Raw genomic sequence first — 11,401 nt, 5'->3', positions numbered from 1 at the left:
CAGGATACTGGGGTGTGAGTGTGTGTGTGTGTGTGTTTGTGTCTGAGTGAGTGTGTATGTGTGTATGTTTATGACTATGATCTGAGTGAAGTGAACATGTTCTGGGGAGACCTGGGATAGATGACCCTGGGCAGCCACAAGAAGAACCCTCACCTCTGACCTTTGGCCTCTGCTTGGCCATATGCTCTGTGTACTCCCTTTCAGACCTGTGTCGTTTGCACATGAAACAGAAACATCACTCTCTTTCAATCTCTATTTCTACATCTCTTTCTACCTCTCTCTTTCTATCTCATTTTTTATGAATATAGCAATACAATACTAATTTCTCCTTCAGACTTAACATAATATATAGCACAGTTTCTAATGTTATATAATATTGTTCAATAAACTGTTAAGTCTTAAATTAACAAGACTTAAATATAAGTAAATGTATTGGCAGTGGTGTGCAGTCAGACCCTTCTAACACAGAGACATGTTCACCCAGAACAGGTGAACACCTGACTCCTCTGTATCCTCTGCACCTGAATCCTCCCTCTGCACCTGATTCCTCCTTCTGTACCTGACTCCTCCCTCTGCACCTTACTCCTCGCTCTGCACCTGACTCCTCCCCCAGGAAGTGTTTGCCACATTTGGGTCAAATTCAAGTTATTCAAATTCTAAATTTTTCCACATTTGTGGTGTAATTCTGATCCTTTTGTCAGACTTGTGGAAACATCCTTGTTTGGATTAAAGTTGATTGCAAATGAAAACAGTTTGATGATAGATTCCTCTCCTGTTGTTTGTGAGCCAGATCCTGTGTGGTTTTGCCCCAGACTGGTGCAATCCTTCTGAACTTCATGCAATAGCGTAGTTCATGCCTAGTTCTGAAATCCAAGTTCTCTAATAAACCCAACACGTTCCCATTATTCCAATAAAGTAATCCACTTCTGCTTTAACCATTTTATCCTAGATATCAGCCATGTTTATGTGGAGGCAAGCTATGCCAATGGAAGCCAGTGTGATATTTTTTAGATTTACTCTTGAGAAGTGGGTGTTGAAGCAGTGTTGGTTCAGTCCCTAGTGGGGGGTGTGGGGGTGGGGGTGGGGGGAGGGGGTCTGTGGTGGTGTGTGTGTGGTTGGGTGTGGCTGGGGTATCAGTCCCGAGCAGGGGGGGGGGGTAACTCTCACCATTCCTATACTTTTGTGATGTGTTCCGTATTCTCACATATTGAATTCATTAATTCCCAGAGTGTATTCCCCTCAGGTGGGAGGACTGGAGAGAGTCTAAATTTCCAGTGAGTTTCATCATGGTCTCTTCTTTGTCCTTCATACCTTTTCTTCGGTAACAAACGTGGAGAAAGGCACAGTGGAGGGAAGTGGGGGGAGATTGTCTCACTGTGCAGGAAGAAAGCTGTGATGTTACAAAAGCCCGTAGTAAGATTTCACAGAGACTGCTCCTTCATGGTTAATAGCGATTTCTCCTCTGTGTGAATACTTTTTAGGAATTTACATTTATTTTATACACTTCTTTGGTCATGTCTGAATATATCAATAGCATTCTAGATGAAAAACTGGCTCAATTTTGAATTAAACCTCTTCCAAATTCTTCGTAATTCTTGATTTTCAAAGAGTTTAGCTCCTCTGATATGTTAGCCCAATTACTGTATTTGGGTATAATACCAAAAATGGTTGCTGGTTCTTTATCGTTCTGACATTAAAATCGTTTATTCAACATTAGTCATACAGTGTTAGTCATTTTACTGTCTTTGACTTATGATGTCACTGTGCTGTGTCTCTGATTGGTTACTTGGTATCACAACCCCATAATTAGTAAAGCCTTCATCAAAGCCCTGTGTGCCCTTTTGCCCTGCTGGGAGAAGCGAGTGCTCTGCTAATCTCATCAGCTCAGTGCTAATCAGGCAGCTGCAGTCTGCACGCTCATTTCCGTAACATCAGCCCACACTTCCTCCACAGTTTGGACCTGCGTGCTGCCCATGCACTGTGCCCGAGTTTTGGAGAATACACCCACTCCAGTTTGAATGAGCCCCGCAGAGATTTGAGCTCTGCCTGACAACTGCATGGAGCGGACACGGAGTGGACACGGAGTGGACACAGTGACATGCTGGCCCAGGAGCAGGACTCCACCTTAGCTGAGGCCAGGGACGGAAAACACAGAAAATATCAAAAAATCTGTACACTTTACACTTTTTACACATTTTTGATATAAGGTCAAAAAGCATCTGTACACTTTACGTTGTATGAGATGAACACAATGCCTTTTCTCTCTAGCTCTCCTACTTAATACACAAAAGACAGGACCACCATCACCTATGTCTCTGGCAGCCAGCCATCTGTTTGTGGCTCTAGGGATTTCCGTTCTTTCAACAGGAAGATTAAGGTTAGTGGTTTAAAATGGGATGTTGCTACTGTTTGAATGGGAGGAAATGGTTTGGTCCACAGCTGCACACATTCCTAAGGAGCTATACAGTCCTGTGCTGAGTGCTGTCTCTGCTTAAACAAGTCAAGGCCCTACACACCCGCCTGGCAAAATATACAGTATTGATTAAAGAGATGATCAGGTGTATCACCTGTAAAAAAAGACAAAATCAGGGACTGTGTAAACAAGCAGGATTGTTTCTTAAGATGACTGAGGCAAGACTGATGGACACATTAAATTAGTTCCAGATTGCTTAAGATTTATTGGAAAGGAATTTTTTTATCATCCTCAACTTTAAGAGTCAATTTGAAGAAACCATGCAAAGACATCATAGTAGAATGGAGAGATAGGGCAGAGGGGTCAGAGGTCACCAGGGGCCATGTTGACAGAAGTAAACATCCCTCGATTCACTGCAAGACCCTACTTTACTTCTGTCTGTCTGTTTGTCTGTCTGTCTCTCTTTTTCTGCTATTCACCATTTCCCATGTCTTCTTGAGCTTCTGTTTCTTGATCTCTGCTCCTCTTCCTGTGTCTGGCTGTGGAGAGCGGCAGGCATAGCTGTGATTAGCCCAGAAGAGACACACTTGCATCCAAGAGTCACAGAGGTGCTACAACATTGCACCTCTAATGGTACGCCTTCCGGCTGCTCAATGTCTTTTGCTCTGTGAAGTGCGAGCAGACGGTGAGCACACGGCGAGCAGACGGTGAGCAGACGGTGTATGTCGAATTTGCTTCTACTGATTCACAATCATTTTTTCTTTTTTTTGGTGGAGTAAGTAGAGGCAAATACCCTGGCAGAGCAGAGGAGCTGAAAGCACAGGCCTCCTCTGAGTTTTCTGGGGTCCTTCACTTGGAGAATGAGGCAGTATTTTGAGGATGTTGTTATTGCAGACGGCAAATTTGCTGCTAGCAAAAGAATTCAGGAACCGTGTCTCTGAACGCCTCGGCAGCACAGTGTCACCATCAGGCGAGCGCTGGGGCGATCCAAAAGGAGAGTAATTTAGCCTTGTGTACAATCCTCCTGGATCAGCGCCATTATCCGTTAGAGGGGACTTTCTAAGCCTTTCTAAGCCATGACAGGAGACTGATCCATATACAGTGATATCAGGAAAAATGATTTGGACTCCCATTCTCCCATCGCTTTCTTTCTCATCTTTTCTCTATGATATCAGGGAGAATGAAACTTTCCCAGGACCTCTTAAAGCAAAAGCTGATCATAAAACTTTAAACCTTTGAACAAAAGCACACCAAAAGGAATGAATTAGACCAGCTGAGCTGGCTATGAGACCTGGGAAGGACAGAACAGAAGAAAGACACCAGAGACACCATTTCCTTACTAAAGGGAGGCACGTGCATACGTCCGTACTCTGCTGTGATACCTCCGTGCTCTGCTGTGAGATGTCTGTGCTCTCTGCTGTGATACGTCTGTGCTCTGCTGTGATAAGTCCATGCTCTCTGCTGTGAAACATCTGGTCTCTGCTGTGAAACATCTGGTCTCTGCTGTGATACATTTGGGCTCTGCTGTGATACGTCCGTGCTCTGCTGTGATAGGTTGGTGCTCTGCTGTTATAGGTCTGTGGTCTGCTGTGATAGGTCCGTGCTCTGCTATGATTTGTCTGTGCTCTGCTAGGTGGTATTTGCTTATGCTGCAGAAGGACCAAGTGAAAATAAAAGCATGATTAGCCAGTAAAGCTCAGTCCTACATGTCTGGGATCATCTTTATATCTCTGCTCTACAAAGCAGTGGGTGATGGAATACTGTTGATGCACTAGAGCTTGTGCACTAGGACTGGTGTAGTACAATTAACCCACCTAAAGTTAGAACACTAGGGTTTATGCCCTAGGGTTGGTACACTAGGGTTGGTACACTAGGATTAATGTCCTAGTGTTGGTACACTAGGGTTAATGTGCATGCATCAGGCATCCGACTCATGCAACAGGTCAGGACCATAAAATAATTAGCTTAATTAAAGCTTTTTGTCAGAAGAGAAGAGCAAGTACACAAAAGATAATACATAATTTAATTGTCTCTCCAAAGTTTGGAGACACACCCTGAACATACACACACACACACACACACACACACACACACACACACACACACACACACACACACACACACACACACACACACACACACACATACACACACACACACAAGCAACCAAACAAAGAAGAGAGGGGAAAAACAAAAGCGAAAGGATGAAAATGAGAAATTCACTCTATCCCAGTTTACCCAGTCACCATGAAGTTAGACATGCAAAACATAAACTCATGAATTATGAATAGCAAACATAAAAATTAAAATGAAAGCCACACAGCACTTGACTGTCTCATGAATCTCAGGTGCTATAACTGTCTAAGTGATTGAACTTGGAGTACCAATCTGGAAAAATATCAATAATTAAGCCCAGAAGTCTATTAAAATGGTACACAGAAAAACAACTTACCAGAACTACATAAAAAATGAAACAGAATGAAACAAAAACAAATCTTTTTTTTATTCAACAACATTAACCCGAGTGTGGAGACACTATCCTGAATCCTCTTGCCTGCATTTTGGTGTGTTTAGTTTTGAGTCATGACCAGCAGGTCTCTGCACATACTCTGGGTTGGTAGAATGATGAATGTGTTTAATCAACAGAAACAGACACACCACTCAGTCTTTAAAACAAACATGCATGTTCCACATGTTCATGGCGTGTTAAGTGCTCTGTGCCCTATGTGAATACACACATGACCCCTAATGTGGTGCTGAACTGGGGGTCGCATTGCCATGGGCTCAATGGACACCTTGGGAACTCCGCAGTATTCAACTTCACACACACACACACACACACACACACACACACACACACACACACACACACACACACACACACACACACACACACACACACACACACAGGAAGGATGGTGGTGTGGCCCTTGGAATGTGGTGCTGGAGCATTCAGCCGTGACCCGTGGGCCTGGATTGGGGATGAGATGTGTAGGGTGGGGTGAGATGTGTGGGGTGGGGTGAGATGTGTGGGATGGGGGTGAGATGTGTGGAGGTGAAGTGTGTGGAGAAGATGTGTGGGGTGGGGGTGAGATGTGTGTGGTGGGGGTGAGATGTGTGGAGGTGAAGTGTGTGGAGAAGATGTGTGGGGTGGGGGTGAGATGTGTGTGGTGGGGTGAGATGTGTGGGGTGTGGGTGAGATGTGTGGGGTGTGGGTGAGATGTGTGGGGTGGGGGTGAGATGTGTGGGGTGGGGTAAGATGTGTGGAGGTGAAGTGTGTGGAGTGAGATGTGTGGGGTGGGGGTGAGATGTGTGAATACACAAATACAAACAAATGCATATAGCTGGGTGAAATAATCAAACATCACTTAAAATATAATAATAGAAACAGAGAAATAAAAGAAATAAAGAAACGTCACTTTTGTCTGTTTTTGTCTCTAGTGACATCCACACTTCTGGATTTGTTTGAGATTTTTCTGCATCTAGCGCGGATTAGGAGAGGGCTCTAATCTCATTCAGGGAGTCCTAATCCCAATCCCTTCTCTGTCATGCTGTGCTGTGCTTTGGTTCCTGTCTTTATTATCACTTATGGGACATTATGTCTTGTCTTTGAAAATAGCCAGGCTAATTATTTTCATTTGTAAAATAAATCTTTTCAGAACTTTTCCTGTGTCAGTCAGGGTGGACGCTGTCAGTGTTAGTAGATGTCAGTACAGACAGCTGTTTTTCAGATTTCATTCAGGCATGTTGGCTCCACAGTTGCAGAACATTTCTTACTTAACGCTGAACCCTGAGAGAACGGAGTGTGAACATATGGGTATGATTATTAAAACTCAGATAACTCTGTGCTGTCACCTAATGGACAAAATAAGCCAGTGCAGTTTGCTACAGATGTTATCATGGCTAGACAGTGAGGAGAGTGTTGAGATATTCAAATCAAAAATTAAATCACTGTAAAGCGTGATGAGTCCATGCGTGGCTAAGGTGTGATGAGTCCCTGCGTGGCTAAGGTGTGATGAGTCCCTGCGTGGCTAAGGTGTGATGAGTCTGTGCGTGGCTAAGGTGTGATGAGTCCATACGTGGTTAAGGTGTGATGAGTCCCTGTGTGGTTAAGGTGTGATGAGTCCCTGCGTGGCTAAGGTGTGATGAGTCCCTGCGTGGCTAAGGTGTGATGAGTCCCTGCGTGGTTAAGGTGTGATGAGTCTGTGCGTGGCTAAGGTGTGATGAGTCCCTGCGTGGTTAAGGTGTGATGAGTCTGTGCGTGGTTAAGGTGTGATGAGTCCCTGCGTGGCTAAGGTGTGATGAGTCCCTGCGTGGCTAAGGTGTGATGAGTCCGTGCGTGATGAGATGTTTCACACACTAAACCTGAAACAAAACACATCTGAGATGTTTCACATGCTAAACCCTGAAACAAAACACATCTGAGATGTTTCACACGCTCAAACAAAATCAGCTAGCAACTCTTTCCAAATGTTTCTGTAGAGACGCATTAACTGGGTTTACCAGCCAGTAAATGATCCTGAAGGCCTTGATGCTGAAGGAGGATCTCTTATATTGTTTCAGTTTTGTCAAGCCTGGACATACTGGCAGGCTATATTATATAGGAGGGAGATGTTAGGACATTTATGAGCTTGAAATGTTTTATTCGTGTAGGACATTGATAGCTGCTCTGAATGTTTTATCATTTGACTCTGTCTGAATCTGTGTGAGTGGAGTGGGAGGAGTTTCTGGCACTCTGAAACGCCTCATTTTTTTCCTACCGACATTCAGCTGGACCATTCTTTTCTATATTTTGTATGTTTGTTAGCTATATTACCTGAACCAAACAAGTCTGCACTTCTGTCAGTGCACATTAGTATGTAGCTTTGTATCCGTCTGTCTGTCTGTCTGTCAGTCTGTCTGTGTCTCTTGAAAGAGCCATGTTCTGGGTCCTGACTGAACCTAGTCTTCCAATGGTGCCAACTCCCCTGATGTCCTGCCAGGGACTCTGTCACCTTCACAGGCACCGTCGAGAGAGCCAGAGGTTCTCATCCAGTCAGAGGGGAAAATTATATGAAAGCAACTCAAAGCAACATGTCCCAGGGAAATGAGGCAAGTTTGCTGCAACAGATGGCAGGGCTTGGGTTCACGCTTTCCAGAGGGCTGTGTGAAAGCACACAGCCTTTCTGATCCTGTAGAAGCAGGATAAAAGCACTCGATGCAAAGGATTATGGGAAGAAATGAAAAGCTTGATCAGAATTAAGAGTTTGCCTGCTGTAATTAAACTATTCCCGCATAAACATACTAGGTATCTTTCCACAGATCCAGCTGCAAAGCATCGAATGTACAATTCACAATTCACATTCTATTTTTGACATAAAAAAAACAGGAAAGTATCAAAGTAATGAAATAACCCATATGTGATAGTGCAGTGAGAAACCAATATTCTATGATCTTAGATTTTAGATTCTTCAAATGAACTTTCTCGTCCTTTGATGCCAGCTTCGCCCTCTCTTGGTGTTGAACCAGCTTCATGGAGCAGAACCTACAATGATTCTCCATCAGTCCTGAAGACATTCTCACATACGCAGAGCACCTGGAGGAGAGGTATATATAAACAGTATACAGTATAGTGTTGTATATACAGTACACACACACACACACACACACACACACACACACACATACACACACACACACACACACACACACACACACACACACACACACACACACACACACACACACACACACACACACACACACACACACACACACAATTCTCTTTCTTTCTTTCTGTATTTTCATTAACATAACACAATGTGCAAATGTACGCTTTGTGATTGATGTTTTACATGATCAGGATCAGAGATCAGAGTCTCAATCTTCATTTTAGCTCATTTGGCAGACACTCTCACTCTGGTGTCTGGAGTGGATTCATATTCACTGCTTCACACAGCTTCACACTGCTTCCTCACTGTCTTACTCTGATCCAACAATTTACCATCATAAAAATACTCTGCATTGCCTATGTGAGGGTTAGGAGGGTGAAGCATCAATAACAGAACGAGGTTGGGTTCTGAATGTAGGTTCTGAGTGTGAGTTCTGAGTGTAGGTTCTGAGGGTGGGTTCTGAGTGTAGGTTCTGAGTGTGGGTTCTGAGTGTAGGTTCTGAGGGTGGGTTCTGAGTGTGGGTTCTGAGGGCGAGTTCTCAGTGTGGGTTCTGAGTGTGGGTTCTGAGTGTGGGTTATGATGGTGGGTTCTGAGTGAGTTCTGAGTGTGGGTTCTGAGTGTGGGTTATGATGGTGGGTTCTGAGTGTGGGTTATGATGGTGGGTTCTGAGGGTGGGATCTGAGGGTGGGTTCTGAGGGTGGGTTCTGAGGGGAGGTTCTTCTTGGTGCAAAAGTAAGAGCCCTTTCTTAGCGCTTGGATGTGCAATTCAGACAGATTCCCTGCCTGAACCCAAATAGATCTTCTGCAGTGGAATGACAGAACCCCTTTGGGACATTTGAGAAAATGACTGAGCTGTTGGACTTCCACCTTAACTCCTATATGAGAAATACTTGAGAATGTGCTTCATGTGTAATTGACCAAGCTGTGAATGCACAGCAGTGTGAGATGCTCCAGCCGCTCTGCCTCTGCGGTGCGGACTGAGCATGCTCCAACCCTCCACACCCTCCCAGGGAAGAGGGAGGTCTGTTTGAATTTGTTTGATTCAGAGAGACTTCACCAGTCTCATTAGCAGGCTCCGAGTGTCACAAGAGAAGTGCAGCAGCCCGGATCTGTTGAGCACCGCAAGTCAGATTTTCATAAGACAAAGGAAATAGACAACGGTCGGTGTTTGAACGTAAACGTCTGCCCTCAGAAGCCCATCTTGACTTCCAAATTTGGCCACATTAGGAGGTGAGGGGGGCGGCACACGTCCTGGCGTGACCCGTCCTCTCCGGCATCAGCAGGACCTGTGGGTGCTGCAAATGGGCAGATGGACACTGGTGCAGCGCAGCTCTCCCAGTGGCAGGAGGTGGACTGGCATCTAACCAGTGGAAGGTTTAACTCTGTGGGCCCAGCGTACACACTCCCACATAAGCAGAGATGTAGATGCAAAGCTGTCTAATGTAATTGCATATTAGCTGGCTTAGGCATGGGCTCCCAGAAGAGCTCCTCATTTATCGCAACCAATTTAAATTCCTGTCACTTTCTAATAGCATTGATGAAAGGTCTCTCCTTCCTGTAAAGAATGCATGTGGGCTCTTCAGCTGGGACATGGAGAGATTTCACCTCAAAGCCAGATCACATCACCACCAAACACTGAACACAGGACTCACAGGTCTGAAGAACGCAGAGAACATAGAGATATTTACTGGAGTTTAAAGCTCCAGTTGATCTCTGTGGGGTCCTTTGTAAGGTGGTATTATGGAGAAATTATGCATGTTCAGCTGTAGCTGGTGAAGAACCTAATGTGAGAATATAAATAGAACTGCCCCCATAATTCTCTCGTAATTGGGCTTTACATGCTTGTTAGCTGGAAGTGGACAATCTTTAAACTGGCATCACTCAGAAATGTCTTCTCAGTAGCTTCATTCTACTGCTCCAAATTTGCATAGTTTGAGGCCCATGTTGTTATAGCTTTTATAACCATGGGATTCACAGTTTTCTTACACGGGTGACCACTGTCCATGGGGACCAATGTCCCCTGTGTCTCAGCACAACAGTCCACGCGAGACGTGAGCCGAGTGTAGCCTCAAGTGCATTCAGGGCGTATCTTCGAGACGCCTGCAGGTGGAGGGAGACAAAACAGAAGAGAAACGGATAAAAAAATCAATAAACCCCCCCTGCTCCCTCGCCGGCGTTGAGCTGTCACTGTCTCTCAGAAGCTTCGGGCCACAGGCTTACCAGGTTCACTAGAGAGAAAAGCGGACCGGGCCTCTCCAGAGAGGGCCTTTGACTCCATCAGGGAACAGCTGGTTTCAGAGGGAGAAACATGGCAGCCGTTGGGCATACCCATGTGTTCACACTTCAGGAGCATCCATCAAGTCCCTCAGGATCAATATTCACAATGGGAAAGATGAAGAAACGACAAGGAACAAAAAAGGAAGGAATGATTTCTGGGTGTCATCATTCCGATTCTGCTGGTTCTGCAAGGTCTTCCCTCACTTTATTTAGAACATAACGAGACCCAGTAGAATCACTCTGCTACCGCTTCAGAATAAATGAAGCATAACCTGTTGGAATCTGCCTAGCTGGCACTGATTTTACCTCTAAACAAGCAGGAGTGTTTTTTTTTCTTTTGTGAAGCTGTTTGTCCTGGAATATAGTCAACATTTGAGTGTAAGAATCAGCAGTGCATTCTGCTGGTTTGCCCAGACTCCATTAAGCTCATGGCGGTGTGGGAGGTTATTCTCACCTACTCAGTAAGTGCTTTGTTTACATATTCTGTTCATCTCCAAGGCCCCCAGCAAAGCAGTGTGCTCTGTGTGCGTGGATGCCGTGCTCGGTGTCAGGAAGGCACTGTATCATGTGATATGACACTCCGGACACTTTCCCAGCGATGACACAGCAGAGGGCTTCGAATGGAGTCTCCTTCCTGCGAATGCCATACGGAACAGATCGTTCAAACACGAGATGAAATCTTAAACAGATCCTTTCAACTGCAGAGTATGTCCTTGATAACCTAGCAACTCCTCTGAGAGAAGAACAGAGAAAGGGTGCGAAAAACAGCAGTTCCTTCAGTGTCCATCAGTCCATCAGTCCATCTATCTGTCAGCATCCGTCAGTCCGTCAGTCTGTCAGTCCGTCAGTCTGTCAGCGTCTGTCAGTTCGTCAGTCTGTCAGTCCATCACTCCATCAGTCCATCAGCGTGTCAGCGTTCATCAGTCCGTTAGTGGGGGCTTGAGGCAGCTCGAGTGGGTCATTTGGTCCTCTGTTCAAGTGTAATGTCACCTGTGTTTGTGTGTCTTCAACTGAGCTGATTGTTTCATCTTGTGAGCTGAAAAAATATGATTTGTGAGTG

The sequence above is a fragment of the Brachyhypopomus gauderio genome, chromosome 1 (genome assembly GCF_052324685.1).
Source record: "Brachyhypopomus gauderio isolate BG-103 chromosome 1, BGAUD_0.2, whole genome shotgun sequence".
NCBI classification, from domain to species: domain Eukaryota; kingdom Metazoa; phylum Chordata; class Actinopteri; order Gymnotiformes; family Hypopomidae; genus Brachyhypopomus; species Brachyhypopomus gauderio.
The sequence above is the reverse complement of the archived record's forward strand: the minus strand, read 5'-3'. Positions refer to the sequence as shown.